Source organism: Salvelinus namaycush, chromosome 40 (genome assembly GCF_016432855.1).
Source record: "Salvelinus namaycush isolate Seneca chromosome 40, SaNama_1.0, whole genome shotgun sequence".
NCBI lineage: Eukaryota > Metazoa > Chordata > Actinopteri > Salmoniformes > Salmonidae > Salvelinus > Salvelinus namaycush.
Window position 1 is genome coordinate 21,537,426 of NC_052346.1, and position 12,019 is coordinate 21,549,444.

Below are 12,019 nucleotides of genomic sequence, written 5' to 3' on the forward strand. Positions count from 1 at the left end.
CTTCGCAAGCCTTCTCGGAAGTCTCGCGTTTTTACGTCTCTGGGTTTAGAAACTGGTGGTGGGGGAACAGGAAGTTCCGCGCAGGCGCGCATCATTCTTCAGAATAAAGGATACGCCAGAATTGTGCAGTCGAGACGACAACTTCTGTGTCCTTTTCAAATATATTACTACTGGTATGTAATAGCACGTTCTAATATCGAAAGAACATGTCATAACATGCTAGGTAACAAATACGTCAAGGTATTATCATGTTTGATCAAGGTTTTATGTGCTATTTTTGTGTCAAACCGCATGAGTGAACGTGATCCATTTTTTACAAGTCACATAACGTTAGTTAGAGACTTTGGGTTAGTCTGAGTGGATGTATATAATTTCGTGAAGGTAATTTCATAAAGGATACATTCATCTGGGATTTCTGGGTTCGTTTTACATGTCGTTTTTGGTTTTGTGTCAAATTCACGAGATGGTAAAATGGCGGTTCCCACTCGATCTGCAGTAACGGACTTCAGTGCAGGCAGTGAGGTTGCAGCAGAGAGAGACAATTTTAAGGCTGCACTACTGTGTTTGGAGCTAAATGTAATGATTATCAGTTTTCTACATTCAGTTGTTTCTGTCTATAAATGTTACTATGGTGTGAACGGAAATACTATTGGTTTTTGATTGAAATAATACAGTGAAGAAAATGTTATTCAGGAAAATAGTACATAGTGCTGCCTAAAACATAATGCAACCTTGTACTAAATGTTTTTTTTTATGCATTTGTGAATTCAGGAAATCTATAGATTAAGTGCATTTAAGTTGTGTAGCCTAATTTTAAAGTGTATACTTTGTCTAATATTTATTAATGAATGTTTTGTCAATGCTTAGCTACCAGATCTATTGAAATGGGATCAGTGCTTGACTTGGACAGGAGCTCACCGGAGCTGAGTACCGGCACCTCAAATGTTTACTGTTTGAGCTCATGTTCCTTTTATAGAATATTAGCTCAACAGTATTGTGGAGCTCCTGCACCTAAATATAAACCATATTTTTAGAGAATAAAGAAAGTCTTGACAGTTCTGGCACTAACTTTTGTGTCTGCTTCTCTTTATTACTATTGGCCGACTCAGATTAAGTCTGAGGCCGGTAACCAACAGTGAGGACAGACTCAGCCCGCCTCTCTCCTTACACACTGAGTCCAAACCTACAGTCACTGGGTCCTGATTGTGATAGTGGAGCCCAGTTTGCACTGCAGGATCCAGAAATGGCATCAGTGAAGCTGGAAGACTGCAGTCAAACACTGGAGCTGAATGCCTTCATTAAAGATGAAGAAGAGGAGGAGAAGATTGGGAAATCTGTTTTTCATGGTAAGCACAGGTTCTATCTAATTAAGTTTGTTTTTCATACAAACTTCCTACTGCATGAAAAGTTGCTGTAGAACTGTTTTATTTATTTATTTATTTTATTCCACCTTTATTTAACCAGGTAGGCCAGTTGAGAACAAGTTCTCATTTACAACTGCGACCTGGCCATGATAAAGCAAAGCGACAAAAACAAGAGTTATACATGGAATAAACAAATGTACAGTCAATAACACAATAGAAAAATCTATATGCAGTGTGTGCAAATGTAGTAAGATTAGTTTTCAGATTTATAACAAATTAAAAACAGAAATGCCTTATTTACATAAGTATTCAGACCCTTTGCAATGAGTCTCGACATTGAGCTCAGGTGCATCTTCTTTCCATTGATCATCCTTGAAATGTTTCTACAACTTGATTGTTGTCAACCTGTGGTAAATTCAATTGATTGGACATGATTTGGAAAGGCACACACCTGTCTATAAGGTCCCACATTTGACAGTGCATGCCAGAGCAAAAACCAAGCCATGAGGTCGAAGGAATTGTCCGTAGAGCTCCATGAATGGAAATATTCACGAGCTGGTAAAATGGCGGCACCCGCTCGGTCTGCGTCAACGGACGACAGTGTGGATGTAGCAGAGGGAGACAATTTTACGGTTGCACTACTGTTTTGAAGCTAAATGTAATGATTATCGGTCTTCTACATGTATTTTCCAAGATGGCATAGCAGTCAGACGTCCTTTGTCCTTGTCGTGTCCCGTGTATATATATATTTACATATTTTCTTCGCATATATTTAAATATTTTTTTCCTAAAAACTCAACTTCAAAACACTCCTGCAACCCGCCTCACCAATAAAAAATACAAATAGTATTATTTGCCTCAAATCTGAAATCCAGAACAGAAGCTAGACAGAAGTTAGCTGGCTAACGTTAGTATTCGGCTAACCACGGTTGGCGGTCATCAGCTATCCTTTAACTCGAAAAGCTATCACCAGTTTTGTACAACGGGACTCAGACCAGAGCATACTGGACCTATTTTCTCTCCATATCCCCGGATTTCTACCTCAAGCTCTGGACATTTACACCTGGATCTTGCAGCTAGCCAGCTGCTATCCGAGTGACTATTGGCTAAAGTCGGTCCCGGAGCAAACATCAATTATTCCGTAGCTAGCCAGCTGAAGAGTTCCATTAGCCACTCCTGGGCTACAATCACCTATCCGGACCCATTTTACTGCCGATGCGGAGCCCCCACTGGGCCTTCACGACTGGACTACCAATGTTATCTGCCCGAGGGAGTTATCCAACTGGCCCCTCCGTCCCTCCGTCGTAACCTGAACGCCCATCTGCGGCCCGCTAATCGTTAGCTGTCTTATCGGCTGCTATCTGAATAGGTCTGTCGTGTCTTTGACTATGCCAGATTAATTGCTATGACATGCTATTCTATAAAATAATTTCTCCGTAATTAATATTACCTGATTGAACTAATCATGTAAATATGAATTAACTAGAGAGGGACACCACGAAAGAATATTTATAGAGCTGTTATCTTTCGAATAAACTCTTAAAGATTTAGTAATATTTTCCTAAATAGCAGTCACATTAATCGTCATTTTATTCAGTCTCATCTGAAAGTTGTAAGTCCTTGATTATCTGCAAGAATCCTGGCTAACAAGTTGAATCAGCAATACAAAATTGGGTTTAATTATTTATTTACTAAATACCTAACTAATCACACAGAATCACACATATACAATAAATCATAACTTGATCACAAATTACGTCATACAGAAAAACGTCCCTAGCAGGCGGAATAGATATGACAGCTTGTTACACAAAGGAAAGGGGGTTGAGTCCTAGTGAAAGCGCGGGAGACTTGAACATAGGCGAGCTGTGCTATCGTAAATACAGTATCTTATGCATTCTAAATTACCGCCCATTTGAAGAGGAAAATGCAATCAATATTTACTCTGAGCTGCGCTTCAGTAGGTTGGTGGTAGATGGCCCGTGTTGCCAACCCGAGTCCTCTGTCCTTTGAAGAATGTCTCTGGTAGTCACGGGAACGTTGTGTGTATTAGACGGGATACTTGGACTGTCCTTCCGAACCTGCGTTTAGCTGTTGCTAACTGCAAGGCTAGGCGATATCACTTCTGTAGTGAATACGAGTTCAAAGTGCATACCATTCACAATCAAAGTCCATGCTGATGTTGGCTTCATCTATAGTGATTATCTGAACCATTCTGACACTGGATCGTCATCCTAGCGTACCCGGAACAGAAAGTTATTTTCTGGGAAAATGGCTTTTATAGTGGAGGGAGAGGGGTGTGTCTGAAAGGTTTATAACCCATGCCTCTTCACAGGGGCGGACCACTGTGAGCAGAGGAAAACTTATGAAAGCACAGATCTCTCATTTGGAAGCTAAAATTACATTTCATCTCTTCACAAATAATGTCATATTCAAACATTTGAATTAAACAACAATTCCATGTGAATCCGATATCTCTGACATTTAGACTTTCCACAGTAGAGTTTATGTCATTCAATCCTTGATGAGAATGTGTCAGAGGGCAACCGAACTGACATAATATACCTTAAGTACCACCGCATATGTTCAGTTGGTCGGATCACCAGAATATAGTTCATTTCCCCCAACTTCTGATGTTACCAGAACCTCTATGTTAACCCATGGGTTTCCTTATGTCACATCAGTTATAGTAGGGAGAGAGAAAAAGGGGGAAAGAGGTATTTATGACTGTCATAAACCTACCCCCAACCCAACGTCATGACAGGTCTATCGGACAATTTTCTTGGACCACTATAACTATAACTATTTTGCCAATTGGATTGGTCCCGTCTACCACACGGAACCCCACTAATCTACCAACGGAAACGCACAAGGTGGCTAAAAACAGACCTCCATCCTCTGCAAGCTTGCTACCCATGGCCCGGCTAGCTGTCTGAATCGCCGTGACCCCAACCAACCTCACTAATCACTGGACCCTTATGATCACTCGGCTAAGCATGCCTCTCCTTAATGTCAATATGCCTTGTCCATTGCTGTTCTGGTTAGTGTTTATTGGCTTATTTCACTGTAGAGCCTCTAGCCCTGCTCATTATACCTTATCTGACCTTTCAGTTCCACCACCCACACATGCGATGACATCACCTGGTTTCAATGATGTTTCTAGAGACAATATCTCTCTCATCATCACTCAATGCCTAGGTTTACCTCCACTGTATTCACTTCCTACCATACCTTTGTCTGTACATTATACCTTGAAGCTATTTTATCACCCCCAGAAACCTGCTCCTTTTACTCTCTGTTCCGTACGTCTAGACGACCAATTCTCAGCTTTTAGCCGTACCCTTATCCTACTCCTCCTCTGGTGATGTAGAGGTGAATCCAGGCCCTGCAGTGCCTAGCTCCACTCCTATTCCCCAGGCGCTCTCTTTTGATGACTTCTGTAACCGTAATAGCCTTGGTTTCATGCATCTTAACATTAGAAGCCTCTTCCCTAAGTTTGTTTTATTCACTGCTTTAGCACACTGCCAACCCGGATGTCCTAGCCATGTCTGAATCCTGGCCTACGAAGACCACCAAAAACTCTGAAATCTCCATCCTAACTACAAAATTTTCAGACAAGATAGAACGGCCAAAGGGAGAGTGTTGCAATGTACTGCAGAGATAGCCTGCAGAGTTCTGTCCTACTATCCAGGTCTGAACCCAAACAATTTGAACTTCTACTTTTAAAAATCCACCTCACTAAAAACAAGTCTCTCACCGTTGCCGCCTCCTTTAGACCACCCTCTGCCCCCAGCTGTGCTCTGGACACCATATGTGGACTGATTGCCCCCCGTCTATCTTCAGAGCTCGTGCTGCTAGGTGACCTAAACTGGGACATGCTTAACACCCCAGCCATCCTACAATCTAAGCTTGATGCCCTCAATCTCACACAGATTATCAATGAACCTACCAGGTACCACCCCAAAGCCGTAAACACGGGCGCCCTCATAGATATCATCCTAACCAACTTGCCCTCTAAATACACCTCTGCTGTTTTCAACCAAGATCTCAGCGATCACTGCCTCATTGCCTGCATCCGTAATGGGTCAGCGGTCAAATGACCTCCACTCATCACTGTCAAACGCTCCCTGAAAAACTTGCAGCGAGCAGGCCTTTCTAATCGACCTGGCCCGGGTATCCTGGAAGGATATTGACCTCATCCCGTCAGTAGAGGATGCCTGGTTATTCTTTAAAAATGCCTTCCTCACCATCTTAAATAAGCATGCCCCATTCAAGAAATTTAGAACCAGGAACAGATATAGCCCTTGATTCTCTCCAGACCTGACTGCCCTTAACCAACACAAAAACATCCTGTGGCGTTCTGCATTAGGGTCGAACAGCCCCCGTAATATGCAACTTTTCAGGGAAGTTAGAAACCAATATACACAGGCAGTTAGAAAAGCCAAGGCTAAATTTGCTTCCTGCAACACAAACTCAAAACAGTTCTGGGACACTGTAAAGTCCATGGAGAATAAGAACACCTCCTCCCAGCTGCCCACTGCACTGAGGATAGGAAACTCTGTCACCACAGATAAATCCACTATAATTGAGAATTTCAATAAGCATTTTTCTACGGCTGGCCGTGCTTTCCACCTGGTTACCCCTGCCCCGGTCAACAGCACTGCACCCCCCACAACAACTCGCCCAAGCCTTCCCCATTTCTCCTTCTCCCAAATCCAGTCAGCTGATGTTCTGAAAGAGCTGGAAAATCTGGACCCCTACAAATCAGCCAGGCTAGACAATCTGGACCCTTTCTTTCTAAAAATTATCTGCCGAAATTGTTGCAACCCCTTTTACTAGCCTGTTCAACATCTCTTTCGTGTCGTCTGAGATTCCCAAAGATTGGAAAGCAGCCGCGATCTCCCTCTTCAAAGGGGGGGACACTCTTGACCCAAACTGCTACAGACCTATATCTATCCTACCCTGCCTTTCTAAGGTCTTCGAAAGCCAAGTCAACAAACAGATTACCGACCATTTCGAATCCCACCGCACCTTCTCCACTATGCAATCTGGTTTCAGAGCTGGTCATGGGTGCACCTCAGCCACGTTCAAGGTCCTAAACGATATCTTAACCGCCATCGATAAGAAACAATACTGTGCAGCCGTATTCATTGACCTGGCCAAGGCTTTCGACTCTGTCAACCACCACATCCTCATCGGCAGACTCGATAGCCTTGGTTTCTGAAATGATTGCCTCGCCTGGTTCACCAACTACTCTGATAGAGTTCAGTGTGTCAAATCGGAGGGCCTGTTGTCCGGGCCTCTGGCAGTCTCTATGGGGGTGCCACAGTGTTCAATTTTTGGGCCGACTCTCTTCTCTGTATATATCAATGATGTCGCTCTTGCTGCTGGTGATTCTCTGATCCACCTCTACGCAGACGACACCATTCTGTATACTTCTGGTCCTTCTTTGGACACTGTGTTAACAACCCTCCAGACGAGCTTCAATACCATACAACTCTCCTTCCGTGGCCTCCAACTGCTCTTAAATACAAGTAAAACTAAATGCATGCTCTTCAACCGATCGCTGCCTGCACCTGCCCGCCCGTCCAGCATCACTACTCTGGACGGTTCTGACTTAGAATATGTGGACAACTAGAAATACCTCGGTGTCTGGTTAGACTGTAAACTCTCCTTCCAGACTCACATCTCCAATCCAAAGTTAAATCTAGAATTGGCTTCCTATTTCCTAACAAAGCATCCTTCACTCATGCTGCCTAACATACCCTCGAAAAACTGACCATCCTACCGATCCTCGACTTCGACGATGTAATTTACAAAATAGCCTCCAATACCCTACTCAATAAATTGGATGCAGTCTATTACAGTGCCATCCGTTTTGTCACCAAAGCCCCATATACTACCCACCACTGCGACCTGTACGCTCTCGTTGGCTGGCCCTCGCTTCATACTCGTCGCCAAACCCACTGGCTCTAGGTCATCTACAAAACCCTGCTAGGTAAAGTCCCGCCTTATCTCAGCTCGCTGGTCACCATAGCAGCACCCACCTGTAGAACTGCTCCAGCAGGTATATCTCTGGTCACCCCCAAAGCCAATTCCTCCTTTGGCCGCCTCTCCTTCCAGTTCTCTGCTGCCAATGACTGGAACAAACTACAAAAATCTCTGAAACTGGAAACACTTATCTCCCTCACTAGCTTTAAGCACCAGCTGTCAGAGCAGCTCACAGATTACTGCACCTGTACATAGCCCATCTATAATTTAGCCCAAACAACTACCTCTTCACCTACTGTATTTATTTATTTAGCTCCTTTGTACCCCATTATTTCTATTTCTACTTTGCACATTCTTCCACTACAAATCTACCATTCCAGTGTTTTACTTGCAATATTGTATTTACCTCGCCACCATGGCCTTTTTTTGCCTTTACCTCCCTTATCTCACCTCATTTGCTCACATTGTATAGAGACTTATTTTTCTACTGTATTATTGACTATCTGTTTGTTTTACTCCATGTATTGTTGTATGTGTCGAACTGCTTTGCTTTCTTGGCCAGGTCGCAATTGTAAATGAGAATTTGTTCTCAGCTTGCCTACCTGGTTAAATAAAGATGAAATAAAAATAATTATATTGACACATTCAGTTTGTCTTCATCTATAAACGATACTATGGTGTGAACAGGAAATACAATTGTTTTTTGAAGTATAACAGTGAATACAAGGTTAAGGAAAATGGCACATAGTGCTGCCTAAAACATACTGGAACCTTGTACTAAATGTTTTTTGAGTCATTTAGGCATTTATCTACTATACGTTAAGTATTAGCTCAAAATTATTGTGGAGCTCCTGCACCTAAATATAAACAGTACCGGCACCCAAAATGAGTATCGGCAACTATTTCAGTCCAAGTCAAGCACTGAATTAGATAATTGAACAAGAAAAATATAATATATTTAATAGAGAATAAAGACCTTGCCAGAACTTTCAAGAAAATAACTTTTTGTGTCTGTTTCTCTTGTACTACTTGTCGACTCAGGTATGAGGCCGGTAACATCAACAGTGAGGACAAACCCAGCCTGCCTCTCTCCTTCCACACTGAGTCCAAACCTACAGTCACTGGGTCCTGATTGTGACAGTGGAGCCCAGTTTGCACTGCAGGATCCAGAGATGGCATCAGTGAAGCTGGAAGACTGCAGTCAAACACTGGAGCTCAATGTCAACATTAAAGATGAAGAAGAGGAGGAGAAGATTGGGAAATCTGTTTCTCATGGTAAGAGCAGGTTCTATCGATCTAATTTGGTTGTTTGTTACATCTTCCCATTGTGTATGAAAAGTTGCAGTATAACTGTTTCATGATGAACTGTTTAAATGAGAAGGTAAATATTATTTCATGCTACTCAGACTTGCATGGATGACACCAGTATTGCCAGCATTTGTTTTATTCACTGGGCTGTCTGGAGTGATCAGAGAGTAGACTAAAGAAGTGAAGTAGACAAACCGCCAGTGTTTTAAAGTTCTATGAAATGAGTCTGTGTAGTTACTAACCCTTGTGATAGTGAGTGGAGGATGATATAGCTCATAATTTTCATGACTTATGAGATATTTTAGAATAGTTTTATTCCCCTTTTGTATTGCACAGCCTACTGATATGAATACATACAGTACCAGCCTCCTGATATGAATATGTACAGGTAGCCTAATGGTTAGAGCGTTGAGCCAGTAATCGAAAGGTTGCTGGATCGAATCCCTGAGCTGACAAGGTAAAAATAAACTCAGCAAAAAAAGAAACGTCTTCTTACTGTCAACTGCGTTTTTTTTCCAGGAAAATGAACATGTGTAAATATTTGTATGAACATAAGATTCAACAACTGAGACATAAGTTGAACAAGTTCCACACACATGTGACTAACATAAATGGAATAATGTGTCCCTGAACAAAGGGGGGGTCAAAATCAAAAGTAACAGTCAGTATCTGGTGTGGCCACCAGCTGCATTAAGTACTGCAGTGCATCTGCACCAGATTTGCCAGGTCTTGCTGTGAGATGTTACCCCACTCTTCCACCAAGGCACCTGCAAGTCATTAAAAGTAATTAAAACTCATTTTTCAACCACTCCACAAATGTCTTGTTAACAAACTATAGTTTTGGCAAGTCGGTTAGTATATCTACTTTGTGCATGACACAAGTAATTTTTCCAACAATTGTTTACAGACAGATTATTTAACTTATAATTCACTATATCACAATTCCAGTGGGTCAGAAGTTTACATACACTAAGTTGTCTGTGCCTTTTAAACAGCTTGGAAAATTCCAGAAAATTATGTCATGGCTTTAGAGGCTTCTGATAGGCTAATTGACATAATTTGAGTCAATTGGAGGTGTACCTGTGGATTTATTTCAAGGCCTACCTTCAAACTCAGTGCCTCTTTGCTTGACATCATGGGAAAATCAAAAGAAATCAGCCAAGACCTCAGAAAAAAATTGTAGACCTCCACAAGTCTGGTTCATCCTTGGGAGCAATTTCCAAACGCCTGAAGGTACCACGTTCATCTGTACAAACAATAGTACACAAGTATAAGCACCATGGGACTACGCAGTCGTCATACTGCTCAGGAAGGAGACGACTTCTGTCTCCTAGAGATGAACGTACTTTAGTGCGAAAAGTGCAAATCAAACCCAGAACAACAGCAAAGGACCTTGTGAAGATGCTGGAGGAAACAGGTACAAAAGTATCTATATTCACAGTAAAACGAGTCCTATATCGACATAACCTGAAAGGCCGCTCGGCATGGAAGAAGTCACTGCTCCAAAACTGCCATAAGCCAGATTACGGTTTGCAATTGCATATGGGGACAAATATCATACTTTTTGGAGAAATGTCCTCTGGTCTGATGAAACAAAAATAGAACTGTTTGACCGTAATGACCACCGTTATGTTTGGAGGAAAAAGGGGGAAGCTTGCAAGCCGAAGAACACCATCCCAACTGTGAAGCATGGGGGTGGCAGCATCATGTTGTGGGGGTGCTTTGCTGCAGGAGAGACTGGTGCACTTCACAAAATAGATGGCATTATGAGGCAGGGAAATTATGTGGGTATATTGAAGCAACATCTCAAGACATCAGTCTTAAAGCTTGGTCGCAAATGGGTCTTCCAAATGGACAATGACCCCAAGCATACTTCCAAAGTTGTGGCAAAATGACTGAAGGACAACAACGTCAAGTTATTGGAGTGGCCATCACAAAGCCCTGACCTCAATCCTATAGAAAATTTGTGGGCGGAACTGAAAAAGCATGTGCGAGCAAGGAGGCCTACAAATCTGACTCAGTTACACCAGCTCTGTCAGGAGGAATTGGCCAAAATTTGCCCAACCTATTGTGGAAGGCTACCCGAAACGTTTGACCCAAGTTAAACAATTTAAAAGATGCTACCAAATACTAATTGAGTTTGTGTTTGAGTTTATGCAAACTTCTGACCCACTGAGAATGTGATGAAATAAATAAAAGCTGAAATAAATAATTCTCTTTACTTTTATTCTGACATTTCACATTCTTAAAATAAAGTGGTGATCCTAACTGACCTAAGACAGGACATTTTTACCAGGATTAAATGTCAGGAATTGTGAAAAACTGAGTTTAAATGTTTTTGGTTAAGGTGTATGTAAACTTCCGACTTCAACTGTATTTACACATGTTAGGTTTGCTGAAAATAAACACAGTTGACAGTGAAAAGAGACAGATACCATTGCACATGTGCTACATTACCCAAAGGCCCTTTGCACATGGTGTTAGGCTTGCATTTGAGTGTCAATCATTTTAGTCCAATGATATGATCGAAAATCCTCCAAGAGCCTTGGTCAGGGAGGTGACCAAGAACCCAATGGTCACTGTGACAGAGCTCCAGAGTTCCTGTGTGGTGATGGGAGAACCTTCCAGAACAACACCAATCAGGCCTATATGGTGGAGTGGCCAGATGGAAGCCACTTCTCAGTAAAAGGCATGACAGCCAGCTTGGAGTTTGCCAAAAGGCACCTAAAGGACTCTGACCATGAGTAACAAGATTGGTGAAGGTAACTCGGAGTGGACTCATAATGATTTATTGTTTCTCTTATATCCAGAGGGAGCGGGCACTCCGGATTTCGCGATTGGGGACAAGAATTGTGACTAATTGCTCTCCAGAACAGGGCGGCATTGAAAGGAGTGATAATAGGTTTAAGTGTTGAGGAGGAGCAGTTGAAATGGAGGATTCCAGGTGTCTGTGATGCCCGTCTTTAGGTGAGACGTAGATCCTGTGTAGAGCGTTGGGAAACAGAGTATACATTGTCTGTCATGTAGAGTTGTGATGCAGAGGTAAAGGTAGGAAGTGTCAGTTATCCCGTGAGTGTTTTTTTCCCCCGTAAATACTACAGTGTTTTAGGTGTCAGGTTAATGGGCCTGTTGCAGCAGTGTGTAGGAGTGAGATGCCTAGATGTGAGAAGTGTGCAGAAGGGCATGAGATGAAGGAATATGTGGTATCGTGGAGAAAGTTCTGTGTGTTAGTTGTGGGGTAACCAATGGGGCTGGAGATCTGAGGTGTCAGGGGAAAGAAAGGCAGATTGAGGTTGCCATGGTTACAGTAGTACAGAAAGTGTAGTCTGCCAAAGCAGTGAAGAGAGTGGTAGAGG

The 12,019-nt window shown here is 42.4% G+C and overlaps 1 long non-coding RNA gene across 1 annotated transcript; it reads left to right on the forward strand.

The window, feature by feature from the left end:
• Positions 1 to 95: 95 nt before the first annotated feature.
• Positions 96 to 8,449, forward strand: LOC120033662. Its single transcript, XR_005473977.1, has 3 exons — positions 96 to 173; positions 1,110 to 1,346; positions 8,397 to 8,449. It is a non-coding gene; the product is annotated as an uncharacterized LOC120033662 (long non-coding RNA).
• The last annotated feature ends 3,570 nt before the right edge of the window (positions 8,450 to 12,019 follow it).